This window comes from Giraffa tippelskirchi, chromosome 13 (genome assembly GCF_054371585.1).
Source record: "Giraffa tippelskirchi isolate mGirTip1 chromosome 13, T2T-mGirTip1v1.2.pri, whole genome shotgun sequence".
Lineage (NCBI taxonomy): Eukaryota > Metazoa > Chordata > Mammalia > Artiodactyla > Giraffidae > Giraffa > Giraffa tippelskirchi.
This window is the reverse complement of record NC_137287.1, coordinates 61,342,212-61,354,505: the sequence shown is the minus strand read 5'-3', so window position 1 is coordinate 61,354,505 and position 12,294 is coordinate 61,342,212. Positions and strand designations below refer to the sequence as shown.

General features: G+C 44.9%; 1 protein-coding gene and 1 long non-coding RNA gene across 2 annotated transcripts in view; one reads left to right on the top strand and one right to left on the bottom strand.

The window, feature by feature from the left end:
- Positions 1-12,294, top strand: part of CCDC3 (coiled-coil domain containing 3) — a 95,962-nt gene that overhangs the window by 49,523 nt on the left and 34,145 nt on the right. The window lies entirely within an intron of this gene.
- LOC145531517 (uncharacterized) overlaps positions 856-12,294 on the bottom strand; it is a 29,662-nt gene continuing 18,223 nt past the window's right edge. Inside the window, exons 6-8 of the long non-coding RNA XR_014072500.1 lie at positions 9,875-10,039; positions 9,725-9,770; positions 856-1,411 (exon numbers count right to left, since the gene is read on the bottom strand). This is a non-coding gene — a long non-coding RNA (uncharacterized LOC145531517). The remainder of the gene's footprint in view (positions 1,412-9,724; positions 9,771-9,874; positions 10,040-12,294) is intronic.

The window sequence follows — 12,294 nt, the reverse complement described above, 5'->3', positions numbered from 1 at the left end:
AGATCACGGCTGGAATGTCACATTATAAATCTCCCGTGTCTGGCAGCTGCCTTCTCTGGCCAATAAACAGATAAGCCTTGAACCCAGGGGCAGGGAATTTCCATCCTCGGAGGCACCGGGACCCAGACATGTCTTTCTGGCTTCCAGTGATCTTTCTTGCCCCAGTCTTTCTTTATTCTGGCTCTTCTCCTGCACTCTTTCCAAACACATGCAGGGGAAACACTGAAAAATAAGTAATCCCAAAGGTCTGTGGAATTGGAGGATAAAAGCACAACAGAGATTCAAAAATCTTGTGTCTTCTTTTCATTGCTTCTTACCCTCAAGTACAGTACGGTTATGCTGAGAAAACTGTTAAGACAGGAGGGAACATTTTAATTTTCCTTGTGTCTCACCTGTAAGTGTTCTGAGTGCCACACGATGTAGTGGTAAACACTGGGCTGGGAAGAGGCCCCAGCCCTGACCTTGCCCCTGACCAGCCTTGAGATCCAGGCCACACCTCCAGCCCTCTCTGGTGCGCAGGGTTTTTTTGATCGTAATCTGAGAGGTTTGGCCTAGAAGGTTTCTAAGGTGTCTTTCAGCTCTGATGTTCTGTTGTTTGAGTAGAGGAGATACTAAGTCCATAGAGATGGCTTGCTACGGGCTGGTCCTTGGCTTACTCTGACCCCTCTATATGCAAATGATGGAACACTTGGGTAAGTAGTGTTTATTGTAAGCCAGGCACTGTGCTCAGGAATAATAAAGCATAGTCTTTGTAGCTTGTAAAGTAATAATAATAAATGATAATATGGGCAAGGTGGGAGGAGTGCCCTCCCTAGGTCACAATGAATTGGGGCAGTTGTTGTTGGAGGACAGTTATCAGAGTCTTAGATTTAATTTCACCCCCACCATTTGTGGACATTGGCCGTCTCGGCCATCTTCTTGCTTTTGGCAGTGGCACCCCAACTTTCCTATGGCTACCCTTTCTCATTGAACTGCTGGCCTCCCTGTGAGGAAGGCCTGGCCCAGTAGAACTCACATCTGTTGGCCACGGTCAGTGTCTAAGAAATGGACCATCAGCTCCAGTTCTCTGCTGGAACTGTAAGGACAGAGGCTCCCCTTTCCTTTTGGGGTTGCCAGTTGGAGGAATGTACACCTGACGCTGTTGGCATCTTCACTGTGAAATGGGATGGACCTGCCGAGGATGAGATTGATGCCAGGGAAAGCAGAAGAGATGGAAGAAGCTTCTGATGGCCTTGTCAGCATAGCTGAGTCCAGAACCGAAAGTCAGGCTTGGACTTGTCAGTTTCATGGGCCAGAGATCCTTTTGCCCTATTGGAGTTCTGGGTTGCATTGTGTTCTACGATGGTCACAATCACTGATGCTCCTTGGGCACTACTATATTTCTGCCACATCCTCTGGGCAGCTCTTCATCCTGTGGGTTGAATCAGGATGTGTTTGGCTTCTGGATCACATGCAAAGCAGCCTAAACAGTAGGATGCTTATTCATCTCCTAGCATAAGAATCCCAGGGCCACATGGGTCCAGGGTGGGCATCTAGTGTCATCAGAGGCTCAAGCTGTCAGGGTCCTGGCTCCCTGGGCTCTCAGCATTGTCTTTGAGTTTGTTCCCTCAAGGCGCAAGGTTGCAACCCTAGAAATCACCTCCTCACACAACTGTTGTATCCCAAATGGAAATTTCTCCCCAAATTCCTTCATAGTCTTGGGTGGTTGGAATCCTGCTAGCAGCCCTTTAGCAGACTTTCCTTATGTTTCAGGTAAAGAAAAACAAAGCCTGCCATGAGTTAAAGGTGAAAAAGGCAGGTTTCACTCAGTACTATGATAGTAGAAGAGAAAGACTTGTGTATGCATAGAACTGGACTCAACTCTGATCCAGGCAGAGGTAGCTGGGTGTTTTAAGAGAAGAGTAGGGGCTTGAGCATAGGCAGAGAGGTGGAAAATCTCAGAAAGTGAGCTGCTTGATCAGCGTGATGAGGCCACATGGATTTGCTACCTGGTACTGGTGGAAGTGGAAGCTAGGTTCCTAGTGTCCCACAGAGCCTGGGAGACCAGGGTGCTGTCTCTCCTGATGATTGCATTAGAGGGGAATGTCTCTCAGGTCCTTGAGAAAGACACTCCTTAGTTATAGGAGATACATATATTGGGTTGGCCAACAAGTTAGTTTCAGTTTTTCTTTCATAAAACCCAAGCAAACTTTTTGGCCAACCCAGTACATCTCAAAGGAACAGAAGAAGGACTTAAAATTGCAAGGGACTTTTTTTTTTAAATAAATGCTTTAAGAAGAGGGAGATCAAGGCCCTATCAGGCTGTTGACTGAGACAAATGGTAAATTCTTTTGGCAGCTTTGAGTCTTTTCTGATCAGAACTCATAGGGCACTGGGTCCACCCAGGGACGTATCCACAGACTGCTAGAAGCCTCATTAGAGTTGGTTCATGTCCTTTAACCAGGTGCAGGGGTAAGATCATTTGTGCTGGAAGCTGGAGTGTTTTCAGCACAAGGTCCTATTCTCTACTAGGCCTCAGAGAAGCTTGACTAAAGCTTCATCGAGAAGAGGTCTTTGTTGTTTCCTTGGCCAGAATTGCATTATTATTTTTAAAATAAAGTTTAATTTATAATGATGAGTTAGATTCTGCTGTAGAGCAAAGTGTATCAGTATATGTATGTATATATATCCCCTCTCTTTTGGATTTCCTTCCCGTTAAGGTCACCAAAGAGCATCGAGTGGAGTTCCCTGTCCTATACAGCAGGTTCTCGTTAGTTATCTGTTTTAAACATAGTATTAATAGTGTATGTATGTCAATCCCAGTCTCCCAATTCATCCCACCCTCTTGGTATCCATGTGTTTGTTCTCTGTCTGTATCTCTTTCTGCTTTGCAAGTAAAGGTCATCTATACCATTTTTCTAGATTTCACGTGCATGCATTAATATATAATGTTTGTTTTTCTCTTTCTGACTTACTTCCCTCTGTATGACAGTCTCTAAGTCCATGCAAGTCTTTCCAAATGACCCAGTTTCATTCCCTTTTATGGCTGAATAATATTCCATTGTACATATGTACCACATCTTCTTTATCTACTCCTCTACTGATGGACATTCAGGTTGCTTCCATGTCCAGGCTATTGTGTATAGTGCTGCACTGAACACTGGGGTGCATATCTCTTTGAATTGTGATTTTGTCCAGGTAAATGCCCAGGAGTGGGACTGCTGGGTCATGTGGTAGTTCTATTTTTTAGTGTTTTTTAAGGAACCTCCATACTGTTCTCCATAGCGGCTGTATCAGTTTACATTCCCACCAACAGTGTAGGAGGATTCCCTTCTCTCCACACTCTTGCATTTATTGTTTGTAGATGTTGTAATGATGGCTTTCTGACTGGTGGGAGGTGGTACCTCATTGTAGTTTTGATTTGCATTTCTCTAATAATTAGTGATGTTGAGCATCTTTTCATGTGCCTGTTGCCCATCTGTATGTCTTCTTTGGAGAAATGTCTATTTAGATCTTCTGCCCATTTTTAGATTGGATTGTTTGTTTTTTTGATATTGAGCTGCATGAGCTGTTTGTATATTTTGGAGATTAATTCCTTGTCAGTTGTTTCATTTGCAAATGTTTCTCCCATTCTTAAGGTTGTCTTTTCATCTTGTTTATGATTTCCTTTGCTGTGCCAAAGCTTTTAAGTTTAATTAGGTCCCATCCGTTTACTTTTGTTTTTATTTTGATTACTCTAGAAGGTGCATCATAAAAGATCTTGCTGTAATTTATGTCAAAGAATATTTTGCCTATGTTTTCCTCTAAGAGTTTTACATTGTCTGGCCTTACACTTAGCTCTTTAATTCATTTTGAGTTTAACAGCCCATGATAATCAAGCCACCACCAAAAGCTCCAGGCTTAGACTGTGGTGAAACAAATGTGATTCCTGTTGCTAGTGTAGAGTCTGACCTTAGACTCATCAAGATCCACCTCCTGGATCCTGATCCATTGAGAGCTGGAAAGGGCCTTTTCTCTGAGTCTGAGACCAGCAGGAAGGCGAACAGAATCAGGCTTCTGTGGGCAGGAAGAAGGAACAAGGAGTGGGTTTTAGCTCTGCCACTGGGTCTGGCACTAACTCCCCGGCTCTGTGAGGTGGAGGGCCCATTGGTGTCCATCTTCACCGTATTTGCTCCATAGATATGCTCTACCGGAAAACTGGCCTACTGAGTATCATCCTGAGCTTTCAGGACAGCTCAGTGTAATCTTGAACAGCACACAATGATGGAATGAGGGAGTTTTTCCTTCTGATCATGGGGATGGTGGTTTGGCAGAAGAGCAACACGTAGTGGTCAGAAGTCATGGAAATAAGGATAAAGTTATTGAATCTGCTTCTTGTTTATAAGCCAGATGATCCACAGGGCTCACTTGGAACTTTTCTCCCTCTCTTCACTTCCAACATCCTGCCCTGTAGTAACTGTGGACAGGCTTAGAAATAACTGGGCTTTGCCTCAGACAGGTGTTGTTTTCAGACAGAAATCAAGTGATGGATGGAGTAGGATGGGGTGGGGGACAGGATGGAATCCCCATCAGTGGGCAAGTAGTAGGATTTTCTTAAGTGGAATTCTACAAATTGTCTAACAGATGTGTCCTTGGAAAGTGAGTTAAGTTATTTTGTAATTGAATTAACAGAGCTTAGTATTTAACAGAATCTGACAGGGACTCTGTAAACAATTTGGGGACTCATAGCTGCGTTCGGTATACCAACTGAAGAATCTAAATACCAGATGTGTATGGACAATAATAGACTTACTCTAAACGTTTAAAAATAAATGATGAGTCATCAAAAAATTGAACAGTTTGATGTTGTGGGTGGTGTGTGGTGGTTGCGTTAAGTGCTGGGCTGTGAGTGACAGCTGGTGATGTCTATGTGGCTAATCCAAACAGTAAAAATGGAAGGGCAGATGGCAATGGACTTTGCAGGGCTCTCCTGGGAGTCTCCCAGGTGACACACACATTGTGACTGGGTCCCTTACTTGTTGTCATGGACAAAACTCATTTTTTAGAGTACTGGATTATAATTGGGCAAATATCTATTAAATACCCCATTCAATAACCTGTATCATGAAAGAAAACAGTAAGATCATCCAAAATCAAAAAGCATTTGAGTTGGATGAAGTCTTTTATGAACATTGTGTTTGTTAGGACTTAAAATATCCAAATTCTAAAAATACTGATATTTGGCATAGCTCAGAGCATGAGCATTCTGAGTAAACTAATATAGTATTTGTTTTCTTTTCTTAAATTTTCACTTCCTTGGTAGCTCAGCTGTAAAGAATCTGCCTAAAATGCAGGAAACCCCGGTTTGATTCCTGGGTTGGGAAGATCCCCTGGAGAAGGGATAGGCTACCCACTCCAGCATTCTTGGGCTTCCCTGGTGGCTCAGGTGGTAAAGAACCCGCCTGCAGTGTGGGAGACCTGGGTTTGATCTTTGGGTTGGGAAGATCTCCTGGAAGAAGGCACGGCAACCCACTCCAGTATTCTTGCCTGAAGAATCCTATGGACAGAGAAGCCTGACAGGCTACAGTGCACGGGGTCGCAAAGAGTCAGACAGGACTGACGTGACTAAGCCCAGCACATAGTTGATTTATAATACTGTTAGTTTAAGGTACACAGCAGAGTGATTCAGTTTCACACATACATGTCAGTATTTGCTTTCTGAGTGGAGATTTTCAGACATTACATAGCATGACTTGTCTACACTAGGCTAGAGGTTGACAAACTTCGGGCCTCTGGCCTCAGCTGGTCACTTCTGGCTCACTATCTTTGTATGGCCTCTGAGATAGGTATGGTTTTTACACTTTTTAAAAAATTATTTTTTATCTATCTACTTATTTATTTATCTGGCTGTGCCGGGTCTCAGTCGTGTCATGTGGGATCTTTTCATTGTGGCATGCAAACTTCTTAGTTGCGGCGTGTGGGATCTATTTCCCTGAGCAGGGATCAAACCCAGGCTCCTTGCATTGGGGGCACGGAGTCCTTCCTAACCGCTGGACTACTAGGGAAGTCCCGTGGTTTTCACATTTTTAAGTGTAAAAAAAAAAACCAACTTTTGTGACATGAGAATGGTAAGAAATTTGTATTTCAGCGTGTGTAAACTGGCTCACAGCCCTGGTTGGTGTTGGGGATTGTGTGTAGTTGTTTCTGGGCTGGAATGGTCTGGATGAATGGTATTCCAGGCGGAGGGCCTCACAAGGCAAAAATACCTATTCACTCGCCTTTTAGCACACAAGATTGCCATCCCCACCCTGAACCCTTTTAGTGACTTCCCCTATTTTCCTCTTCCCACGTGAGAGGCCCTTCCTCTTGGGTCAGCACCCCCCTGGCTGAGTGCCCACGAGCCCTCTGGGCTCTTCCCCAGTCCCAGAGTCCCAGTTCCACAGGGTTAAGCCCAAGCGAGCCACCCTCTCAGCGTGTCCCTGATGTGAGTGAGCAGCAGGACTCCAGGGAGGATGTGCCCAGCACACGTTCAGATGGGCAGTGCCAGGGGCATAGACCATTGACTTCCCGGAGCTCTGCCTGTGACAGTACCACCAGCTGTTGACTTTCTATTTTCCTTCTGCTTCAGGCTGTACACTATTTGATTTGCATGTTTATATATTTTAATCTTTTAAATTTCCTTGTAATTTATGGGGATAGGATGAAATGGGCTAAGGCTGAGCAGGAGGGCTCCAGGGGAACTGACTGGTTTACTCATTCATTCATTCATGTATTCATTTTTGCCTCCAATAAACACTCACTGGATATGAGCCTCTGTAGACCTCAGGGGGCTCACAGTCTGGTTGGGGAGTAAAACACATAAGCAGGTAAATTGCAGCAGGATGTTAGCAAACAGCAGCTGTACTGGATTTGTACACAGTACACAGACAGCACAGATGAGATGGTTAACTCTGCAGAGGCTGGGGTTAAGGGCATGTTTTGAGGTGGTCATACCTGACCTGGGACTTAAAGGACAATGGGATGATGTGGCTGGGCTCTCAAAGAAGACCAGCATTTCAGGCCAAGGACACTGAAGATGCAATGGCACCAAACCATAAGACAGTCCATACATGGGAGAATTTCCTTGAGTTCATTCTTGCTGAAGAAGAAGTTTCAACATAGGCTGAGAGGGAAGAAGAATGTGTAGCTAGAAAGGTTGGAGGGAACTCAGGTGTGAAGAGATGCCCCAGGCCAGAGCAGTTTAGTCCAAATGATGCCATCGATACATTTCAAGCTGGCATTCAGTCATTTTGGTTCTAACTCAGCTAGTTCTCTAAGTCTAGCCGAGTATCTTTATTGCCCCTCAGTGAAGTATGATTGCTTTGTAGGGTTAGGTAAATGTCCACGTTGGTACATTGTGATTTTGTCCTAATTCATTCCTCTGTTGAATAATTCATTCAACTAATATTTATTGATGGCTAGCTTTGTGCTTGGGACTGTTTCCAGGATTGAGGACAGAGTGAGCTATAGAAAACCTTTGCCTCGTGGAGCGTCCATTCTAACTGGCATCCACTGGCTATTTGTGGCTGTTCATTGTTTGGCTCCACAGGAGATTTGGGGAGAACCACACAAGCCTGCCTTTTGGTCTCTTTTCATTTGGACACAGTCATTTTAATTGTGTCCTCTGTGTGGCCACCAAGAGTCATTTTATTAATATATTTTGCACCTGCTTCCCTGATCTATCAAAAGGATATAATCGTGGCTTCTTTGAACTCACCCAAAGAACAGTGTCAGAGGTTGTGCGGACAGGGGTGGAATTCCACCAAGGGGTATACACTGAAACAGGAAAGAGGAATTCCCATGCGAACACGAACCAGCCATCGTTCATTCAGGCAGTGGCTCCCACATGCTTTTGGCTGTAGCTCCCACAAAGAACACTTTAGAACCAAAACAGAAGTTTCACAGAGTTATGAAAGTGCTGCCCTGATACTTTCTGTTCTGTCCTGCTTTATTTACAAATGCAGGTAGAGACCCGCTCAATTGATTTCATAATCCACTGTGATTGGGTCGTGACCTCCAGGCTAAGATTCTGGCATCAAGACTAACGTTCCTTGCTGGCTGATACAGGGTTTTCAACTGTCTTTATTTCTCCCAGTTCTCACTAAGTACTTGCTGATGGATTGTTTCAGCAGCTCCTTGGCCTTTGATAAGCCAAGCAACTGTGCATATACGCAAGCACAGATCACTCAGGCTTTGTGTGGCTGAGGAATCCTAGCCATCTATGCCCCCCGCATGCCCTGCCCCTCCTGTGGTGACCCTGGTCATAATTACTCCAGTTGGGCACTAAATGGAGTCAGAACCTTCCTTCCAGAGGGTCTTGCTTTCAGCTCTGAAGAAACGGTCATGACCTGACACTTCCCCCAGGGGAGACTGCAGGTCTGCCCTTGTGTCCTGTGCTCTGCTTGGGGTATGCAGATTCTTCTAAGGGTTTCAGATGTGGGTGAGGAGGTGGAAAATTGAAAAATGTTTATCTTCTCTATTCCAGTGGCATACAGGAGATTGAGCCAGAAAATCCAGGATAAGGAGAAAAGATGGCAATCAAATACACATTTCTCTGGGGTCCACCAACCCCAGTGTGTTAAAGAATTTCATGTTGTTTGTTTTAATAGAGAACAATTCACCTCATTCTGCTGTTTGCTCCTAGGCTGACCTCTGGCGTGATGGCCTGCATCTGAAAGGGTGATGGATGAATTTCTCCCTCAGAGTCTTGTTTAGCATTCCAGCAGGCAGTGTTCCCTCTTTTTTTTTTTTTTCCACAGGTGAAACAGTCCTATGGACAGAGCAGTGACAATTCACTGCTGGCTGGCTTTCTTTTAAATAGGCGCTGCTTCCTGGCTTCTCGAGGCAGGGGGAGAGGGGTGCTTTGGAGGGAATTTCCTGTTAGCTTTAACTCTCAGACCTGAAGCCTTACTAGTTATATTTATTCATTCATTCATTATGTTCAAGCTCTGACCTGTCATGGAGAGCCCTTGGGTTAGTCAGTGTGCAGGTGAGAGCAGGATGAAGAAAGGACCAGCTTCCAAGAGGGGATGGGGCTGGATCTGTGTCTTTGGGAGAATCGTGGGTATGGGAAGAGGGCTGCCCTGGAGAGGAGGCAGCCAGGAGAGCTCAGGGTGTGTTGGTATACAAGGGTGAGGGATGGAAGTAGCTAGGAGAGAGCACAGGTGTGTGCCCCTCAAGAACACTCGGGAACAGGTATGATGCGATGCCTAGCCCACTGTCCTGCCATTTTGATGGGCCTGCATGACCACCACATTTATATAACCTTGGCCTAATGTCAGCAACTGACTGCTTGACAGGCTGCACTCATAGTGATCTCCAGCCAGAGAAGTCCATGGTCACACTTTCCTCTGGTCAGAAAACCCAGATATATTGGTATTAAGGGAAGAGTCTTTTGTCCAAGAATCTGATGTGACCTCCTCAAAGAGTCCTGCCAGGTTATTACTGCCACTGAGTTAGAACCATGAGACTGTTATTACAACTTCTTTTCCAGTAAGCAAGACAACTAGTCCTGTCATGTTATATAACTTGATATATATTCCTTAGGATTAGGTTTGGGTCAAAGATCAGAAAACCCAACAGGCTCAGGTAGAAGTTTGTTTCTCATTCGTGTGAAAGTCAGGTAGGCAAGCCAGGCTGGAATGGAAATCTGGGATTTGGGATCCCAGATCTTGGGATCTGGTCTTTCCATCTGGTTACTTCCCTGTGTGTGGTCTCTGTGACTTACTTTAACTCATGCCCCAAGATGTCCATTCCAGCTCCAGCTATCACATCTGCATTCCAGCCGGTGGGAAGGTGGTGGGGAGATAAAAGAAGGACAAGGTTTTTCCTATTATGAAGCGCTCCCCAGAGCTGTACATTATACTACTCTACCTACCACTTCTATGCATATCCTGTGGTCAGAGTCTTGTTCACATGGCCACACTTGGCTCAAGGTAGGCTGAGATACGTCGGTTCTCATCTGGGCAGCCATATGCACAGTGCACACTTCTTATAGGACTCTGTAGGGCTTCCCTTGTGGGTCAGCTGGTAAAGAATCCGCCTGCAATGTGGGAGACCTGGGTTCAGTCCCTGGATTGGGAATATCCCCTGGAGAAGAGAAAGGCTACCCATTCCAGTATTCTGGCCTGGAGAATTCCATGGACTGTATCGTCTGGGGTCGCAAAGAGTCGGACACGACTGAGTGACTTTCACTTTCACTTTATAGGACTCTGTTACTGAGGAAAAGAGAGAACTGATATTGAGGGACCACTGGCAGTGAGGTTTGGCTCTTTGGCTGTTTAAATAAGCAAGAGTCTTCCTTCCCAGGAGCCCTAAAAATCAAATGTGCTGTTGCAGTCCACTCACAGCCCACTGCTTCCTGCGTACCCTTGTAATGCCACAGGATATGAATGAACTGGCCTAAGGACAAGAAGTTGAGTTCTGACCAGACCTGTTGGTCTTTAGTTGGTCACCAGAGGTGTATTTAATGCTCCCAGTGACCTAAGGCATCTGACCCAGTATCTGAGAGGGGCACACCCTGTCCAGCAGTGACCTTCACATCAAGGATGAGGAAGGAGATCTGTTCTAAGAAGAGTCCTATAAGTAGAGAGAGAGAAGGAAAAGAAAGAAGGACACAGTCTAGGGTGAAGGTGGCCTCTCCCCTCCATCATGTATTGAGTTGGTCAAAAAGTTAGAGTTTTTCCGTGAGATGGTACAAAAACCCGAACTTACTGTTTGGCCAACCCAATATGTGGGCTGCCTGGCTTCCTTCAGCCACATCCAATTCTCAGCCCTGCCATCCTGTAACTAGGGAACCACTCTGACCCTAAGGTGACTTCTTCTACAGACACCTAAGCTCGTTCCTAACATGGATATTACTAGTGTAACTCTCAAAGGACCATGTGGTTTTAAAGCCCTTGCAGATCATTTCATTGCAGTCTCCTGGGTACCAGGAATATATTTGAAATGTAGTAGTTTTCCCAACTGTAAAATCTCATTCCCAGGAGAAGCAGTGTACTGGGGCTTGGCTTAAAGGGAACAAATTCTTTCAATTCCTCTTTTTCCAGATGCTTGTTTTTTTCTGTCTGTGTCGTTGCTTCTGTAACTGAAATAGTCTAATGTATTTTAAGCTATTTTCTTTTCTCTGTAAAACATCTGCCAGCAGGGTCCTGTGCTTTGTCAGAAAAATCAGCCTGTTTTCAGACATTTAGGTCTGATATGTTAACACAGAAGTAAAACTGGAGACAGGGAAGGCCCTGGAATGGGCATTTGGTCCATCTGAGCCAGGTCTGTCCTATGTTTAAAGGCCTCCAGTCTCACTTTGATGAATTAGGCTAGTACCTAACAGTCTTTATTTCAAGGAGATTCTTTGGGATTGCCAATTAGTTAAGATTTTTGTTACATCATGGGGGGGCTGTAAAAAATTACTGATTTTGGTCAGTCTTTTTTTTTTTTTTTCTCTTTTTGGCCACTGTGCTGACTCTTTGTGATCCCATGGACTGTGGCCCGCCAGCCTTCTCTGCCCATGGGGATTCTCCAGGCAAGAATACTGGAGTGGGTTGCGACACCCTCCTCCAGGGGATCTTCCCAATCCAGGGATCGAGCCCAGGTCTTCCACATTGCAGGCGGCTTCTTTACTAACCGAGCCACCAGGGAAGCCCAAGAAGGGATAGGAGTGGGTAGCCCAGCCCTTCTCCAGAAGGTCTTCCTGATCCAGGAATCAAACCAGGGTTTCCTGCATTGCAGGTGGATGCTTCACCAACTGAGCCACCAGGGAAGCCCCTTTTTGGCCACACTGCGAGGCATTAGGGATCTTAGTTACCTGATCAGGAATTGAACCTATGCCTCCTGCACAGAGTCTTAACCTCTGGGATGCCAGGGAAGTCCAAATTTTGGTCATTCTTAATAGGTTTGCTTATGCTTTGATTTCATCTTTCTTTTAGATAATTATCATGATTTGGTTAGAATCTCTAGTATGGCCCCACGTGAGAGAACTGACCATCCTAGAGTGTGTAATTTATTCTTACAGGCCAGTTGATATCTGGACAGAATGGATCCATTTCTATCATTTATTACATACTAGTAATCTTCATTATAAAATATAAAGCTTTCTTCCCAGGCAGCTTAAGAGCTATAGTTGAATGGACTGGATGGATGTTGAGCACTGGAGTAGGAATTTAGCTTACTCCAAAGAAGGGTAGCTTTTCTGTTGTAACAGGAGATTAGAAGTTGCAGATATGTTTAAAGAATAGAGAAGTCAAGGAGCCTTTATTCTACCCCTTTTCGTTTCTTTCTCACTCATTTCTCATACACACA